Source organism: Callithrix jacchus, chromosome 5 (genome assembly GCF_049354715.1).
Source record: "Callithrix jacchus isolate 240 chromosome 5, calJac240_pri, whole genome shotgun sequence".
In the NCBI taxonomy this organism is placed as follows: Eukaryota; Metazoa; Chordata; class Mammalia; order Primates; family Cebidae; genus Callithrix; species Callithrix jacchus.
This window is the reverse complement of record NC_133506.1, coordinates 163,608,981-163,615,000: the sequence shown is the minus strand read 5'-3', so window position 1 is coordinate 163,615,000 and position 6,020 is coordinate 163,608,981. Positions and strand designations below refer to the sequence as shown.

General features: G+C 49.3%; 1 long non-coding RNA gene across 1 annotated transcript in view; it reads left to right on the top strand.

Annotated features, from left to right (window-relative positions):
- LOC108591947 (uncharacterized) overlaps nucleotides 1–4,000 on the top strand; it is a 6,057-nt gene extending 2,057 nt beyond the window's left edge. The window contains exon 3 of the long non-coding RNA XR_008481833.2: nucleotides 3,058–4,000. This is a non-coding gene — a long non-coding RNA (uncharacterized LOC108591947). The remainder of the gene's footprint in view (nucleotides 1–3,057) is intronic.
- Nucleotides 4,001–6,020: the final 2,020 nt, after the last annotated feature.

The following is a 6,020-nucleotide window of genomic DNA, read 5'->3' as shown; positions in this document are numbered from 1 at the left end:
GATTGGCCAGGTGGGAAAGCAGCAGGAACCTTTTCCAACACTAATAAACGATGAACTCAGGTAGCCAGCCCTGGTATTAGAAACCGGGGGAGACTCTTCATGGGTTTCACTCAGCCTGAAAGAGATCCACGTATTTCCAAGAGCCAAGTCCCAGTCCCTTTTCAGGGCAGCCGGCCAAGCTGGGAGACTGGGAGCTGGAAATATGTCCCCTGAAATACAGGTTTGGTGACTCTGACCGTGAATGGCCCTGATTCACAGGGAGGGCTGCTGCTCCTTTGCCTGTTTGCCAACATTTCAGCACCTGCTGAAAAATAGAAAGAAGCACCCAGACAGGAGCTCGGGCTGTATAGGCAGGGAACAAATGAGACGTTTTCCTACCGTGTAAAAAGCCCACGTGTTCCCGTAGGCAGAGCTTGGCACAATGTCACCAACCCCTCTTCTTCCTTTCTTTTTTCCAAATAACCTCCTTTAAGGGAGAGCGCACACCAGTGCTTCGGAGGCATGTCTCATTGCGGACACTTTTGTTCATCGTCATTGACCGTCGTCAGGTGTTCCAGCAGCCACCGGCTTCTCAGGAGGAAGATTCAGTTGTGCACTAAGCGGCAGCACAAAGGGACCGGGCCAAGTGTGCAGGGTGCTGCGGGTGGACGGGGTGCCGCTGTGCCGCTGTGCCCCTGAAGCCTGCCGGAGCCTCGGCCTGGGAACCCAGGCAGGGGTGGGGCCCCAGCCCACCGGGCTTTCTGCCTTGCTGACCTCCAAAGACAGACTCACTCAGGTCACTGAGAACCTTCCTCCTGCATGTGCCGCTTGCTCCTCGACAAGCCTATTTGTGCCTTGTTGCTGGAAATGTACCTTTTTTCTCTTCTGACCTGTCCCTGACACCCCTGGCTTATCTAGCCTGAAGATAGGCTATCAAAATGGCAATAGTCAGATGAAAAGCAAGGGAAAATAAGCCCTTTCCTTTAAGGAAGTAAGACAGATTCTGGAACTGAAGAAATTTCGACTCTTCTGCCAGCATCGTTCCCCCCGCCCCGGGTGTGCTTCTGAGAGGGTCAGAGGTGTCACAACGCTGGACCCTGGGACTGGCCGAGGCAAAACACAGCTGGAGATTTCTTTTTCTTTTCTTTCTTTTTTTTTTTTTTTTTAAGATGGAATCTCACTCTTGTTGCCCAGGCTGGAGTGCAGCGATGTGATATCGGCTCACTGCAACTTCTGCCTCCCAGGTTTAAACAATTCTCCAGCCTCAGCCTCCTGAGTAAGTGGGATTATAGGTGCCCAATCCCACGCCTGGCTAATTGTTGTATTTTTTTTTTTTTTTTTTTGTAGAGATGGGGTTTCACCATGTTGGCCAGGCTGGTCTCAAACTCCTGACCTCAGGAGTCTGCCTGCCTTGGCCTCCCAAAGTGCTGGGATTACAGGTGTGAGCTACCGTGCTCAGCTACACCTGGAGATTTCTTGTGAATGAAAAAGTGACTCACTAAAAGGGGGAGCTGTCATCCCCCTGCATTTCTCTGTGCACAGGCGACCTAGTGTTGGGATGGCAGCAGCACCTGGAATGCTGAGCCAACACGTGGAGGGAAGCCCCCAGCAGCCTGCGTTAGCCTCAGTGACTAGTGAGAGTGCTGAGCGGCCACTGAGCTTTTGCTCCTGCAGCACAGGACGTTCTATCCTGCCTGACACTGAGACGAGCATGGTTATGCTCGAGCTGTAAGAGGAGTACAGAAAAGGCCTGCGCGTCCTCTCAGAGCCGAAAACCGCAGTGGTCTCTTCTTGGCCGTGTTCTGACGAAGCTGTTTAAAAGCTGTCACCCGACCAGTCGCCATTGTATGATCCTGCTTTGCTTTTCTTCAATGCAGCGGACCGCAACGAGAATTTCATTTGAAACTTGATAATTTATATGCTTATTATGTCTCCTCCACTGGAATGTGCGTTCCATGAAGGCCAGGGCTTGTGCCTTAAGACAGAGCCTGGCACAGAATAGGCGCCTGATGTATATTTTTGGAAAATGAATTGTGGGCTGAAAATAAGCACGGAATTTTCAAAAAAGTCACTAAAGGTGAAGGCCTCCCTTGCCTCTTTTGAATGCTCAAAATGGATCAGGGGTGAGGTAGAGATGGACAAGTCACACAGACTCCAGCTTCAAGGGGTTTCAATCTAATTGGGAAACAAAACATAGAAACATAAAACAAACAGAGAGCAAATCTCTAGGTCCCTAAGAGCGAATTCAGTACCAAGGGTACACGTACATTTGTAGGGGAGGAAGGGGAAGAGGCCTGTCCGGGGGTGCGGCTAACCACCAGCAACTCTCTGGAGCTGACAGGTTTGGCGCCAGGCTGAGATCAGGGTTTTCCAACGTGAGCTTGCCGAAGAATCACCTGGAAGGCTTCGAAAACGCACACTATTGGCCTCATCTCCAGAGTTTCTGATTCACTAGATCTGGGTAACACCTGAGGGTTTTTTTTTTTTTTTTTAGACAGAATCTTGCTCTGTTACCCAGCGGCACCGTCATAGCTCACTGCAACCTCGATCCTGGGTTCAAGCAATCCTCCCACCTCAGCCTCCCCAGTAGCTGGGATTACAGGCATGTGCCACCAAGCCTGCCTAATTTTTTTTTTTTTTTTTTGAGACGGAGTTTCAGTCTTGTCACCCAGGCTACAGTGCAGTGGCGCAATCTCAGCTCACTGCACCCTCTGCTTCCCGGGTTCAAGAGATTCTCTAGCCTTGCCTCCTGAGTAGCTGGGATTACAGGCATGCGCCATCATGCCCAGCTAATTTTGTATATTTAGTGGAGATGGGGTCTCACCATGTTGGCCAGGCTAGTCTCGAGCTCCTGACCTCAGATGATCCACTTGCCTCGGCCTCCCAAAGTGCTGGGATTACAGGCCAGAGCCACCACACCCGGCTTCACCTGTATTTTAAGTTGAGTTTTATTGGGTAACAGCCATGTTCGTTCATTCACACATCGTCAGGGGCTGCTCTCAAGCTATCACAGCAGAATTGAACGGCCTCGACTGCATATGGACTGCAAAGCCCAAAGTATGTACTTTCCCTTTACAGATAAAGTTTGCTGACCCTGGAGAGGAAGTCCTGACCCATGGCTGGCAGATGGAAGCCTCAGACATGAAGATTTCTCAAAGGCACCTGCTGCTGAGAGTGATTAATATACTTTTGCAGCTGAAGCCTGATGATGGCTGGAGGATAAAGGACATCACCCAGATGACATTTTGCCTCCAAAGGTCTGGGGACCAACTGTGGAAGAACTGCAGGGATATGATGTTAGCATGTTCTTGTATCTGGACAGGATGAGAACTGTCTTATAACGTAAGTGCAGCCCCCGCATCTGAGGGCATGTTTCCTGTGTGTTTAGGCACTTCTAAAGCAGGGAGCACCTTCATGGGCACTGGCCTTCCCAGAAACAGTGTTGGACCTGTGTTGATGTCCTGGAGGGTGGGGACCTAGAAAAAGTCCTTAGCCTTCCTGTAAGGCACAATTCTTCTCCCCTGCAGAGCCTTAAATCCTCAAGCCAAGTAGTAAGCACTCTGCTCCAGTCTGTGGCTTCAGACACACACAAGACCTGGAGCAAAATCAAATAGAATGTATCACCACCACTGAGCCCCAGGACCCCCCAGATGCTTCTGAACATCAGAGGAGAAGCAGCTCTCGGAGATCAGGGTGAATGCAGTGTTAGGGTGCGGCATTGCCTCTGGGTCCCTGCTTTGGTTTAATTAAACTAAGTTTGGTGGTAAATTGGTTCCCAAATGTTCATTGGTGGATGGGCGGCATCGGAATTGTCTGATCATCTTTTGAAAAACACATATGCAAAACTCATACGCATGCATGTCTTCCTCTGAGAGTTTGATTTTCAGCAGACTTGGGGTGGATTCCTACTTTTAAGAACTCCTCATGCCCATCCTAAGTGATTGTGACTCCCAGAAAGTGAACGCTGACAAATTGAACCTGACATTTACTTATGAAATAAATGGATGTTTATTTCACAGTCTTTCTATGGACTCAAGATGGTACTGAATCCATGGGCTCACCTGCCCCCCCAGCTTTCTGTGCAGAATCTGCCAATGTGCCTTAAATCCTAAAAGCAGTCGCTTATCATGTGCCACTGGAGCTCTTGATTGGCTGTGACTGAGATGGGACTTTAAATTCTCACCAGGATGCGGCTGTACTGACTTCCGAACCCTGCTGATCTGTCCTCAACCACGGGCTTGGTTTTCTTCTGAAGAGCAGTGTTTTTAAAACTGTGGTTGAAATCTATTCTTGGGCTATAAAATCAGTTGTTGAGGATGCAATCATTTTGAATTAATTTTTAATTCAAAAAATTAAATAGACGAAAATTTTAATTTTTAATTGAAAAATAGACTAGAAAAAAATCAGAGTGCATCACGTACAGTAGGGCTAAGTAGTCCTTTCTGTAAAGCTGGTTTTGAAGGGTGTGCTGTGCATTGGGCTGTGTGTTTGTACCGTGTTTCACAGTGAAACTGCTGTCACCTCTGCAGTACAGTGTAAATCAACAAAGGGCCAGGCTTACTTAAGGCAGCTGCCATCTCTGCTTGCAGAGGACAGACGGAAAAATCACCAGGGAGGGTAGACTGCTACATGCAAGTACTTGAGGGAGGCTACCTGGAAACTCATAGAAAACCAGTTTGTGGATGATTGCAGAGCCTGAGTGGAGAGATCAGTCTCGGACAGTTTTATGGATGGCAGCCCAGAGTCCGCCACACACAGCCCACCGCACCTGTCACCTGGGAATAAGCAGGGTCTCTTTGGAACTGACTCTGGCCAGGATTTGGTTTCCCTTTCCTTGAAATGGGGATAATCACCCTCTTGACTATTGCTGTTATGAGGAAGGCCAAATTAGGGGAAAAGAATTCTGTCTTATAAAGGATGAACCACAAAGCTCAGGCTAGTAATGGCCTCTCTTGGTGGTTTGGGATGTGTGCTTTTATAGGCAGTAAGGGAGAAAGAGAAATTCTGCACTCAAATCAAGTCTAGGCAATGTAGGAGCTGGAAAGAGGTGTATGGGAGCACAGACCCAGTCACCTGAAGGCAAGGAGCCTTTCTTCTTCCCCTTCTTGGCAGGCAACGTGGGCTCCCGGGCCCCAAGCAGGATCCCTGAGGGCCAATCTCTTATCACACACTGATCTGACTCAGTGACCTAGAAGAGGATAGTCAGAGCCAATGGGTTGAGGGGACAGGCTTGGAGAGCATCTACTGTGTGCCTCTTTCGGGTAACTGGAAATGTCTCCTGCCACTTTGTGAGGGGCTGGGCGCTGGGGAGTGGGAGCAGCAGGGGAGCACAGGGTGATAGACTGTTCCCAGGGCTGTTGATTTTGGAGCAGTCTAGGTACCTTCTCTTCTTAGTGGGAAAGGAAGAAAAGGAGGGAAGGGATGCTTTTCGAGGGGAACTCAAAAGCGTGGAGAAAAGAATGCCCTAAAGAGCACCACCAAAGGACCTGAAGTGAAAGATTCCAATGAACAAAATGTCCCCTAATTCAAACAGTGCCACTAGCGACAAAACCTGTGAAGCTGTCCAGAGAGGCTCTGGCCATGTCTGTCACTTCCCTTTTTACAGCTCTCACGAAGTTAGTGAATGAAAAAGATGAAGATTAATAAAAACAAAAGCATGCTTCACGTTGCAGGCTGACCACGTCTCATCCTCCAGTGACCCTGTGGCTGTCTCTGTAACGTCCTTTGGCAATAGCATGCTTTGAGAAGCTGTGGGAAAGGCTGGCCAGGGAGGGGACCCCACCCCTCATTCTGCCAGCTGATGCCCCAGAGGGCTGCAGGGCTCCTGCTTTACCCAGAGCTCTGGAGTGGCTGAGGCTGGGCCCTGGGGGTGGATGGTTCTCGCTGAGAGGCAGGGGACATCTGCTCAGTGCTAAGCTCCAAGGCAGACCACAGAGCAGATAAGGACTAGTTGAACCTTCACATACATTGTGCATGCCTTTTCTGAACCGAAAAAGAGAACAGCAAACAAGACAACACAAACATATTGAAAAAAAGGAAAA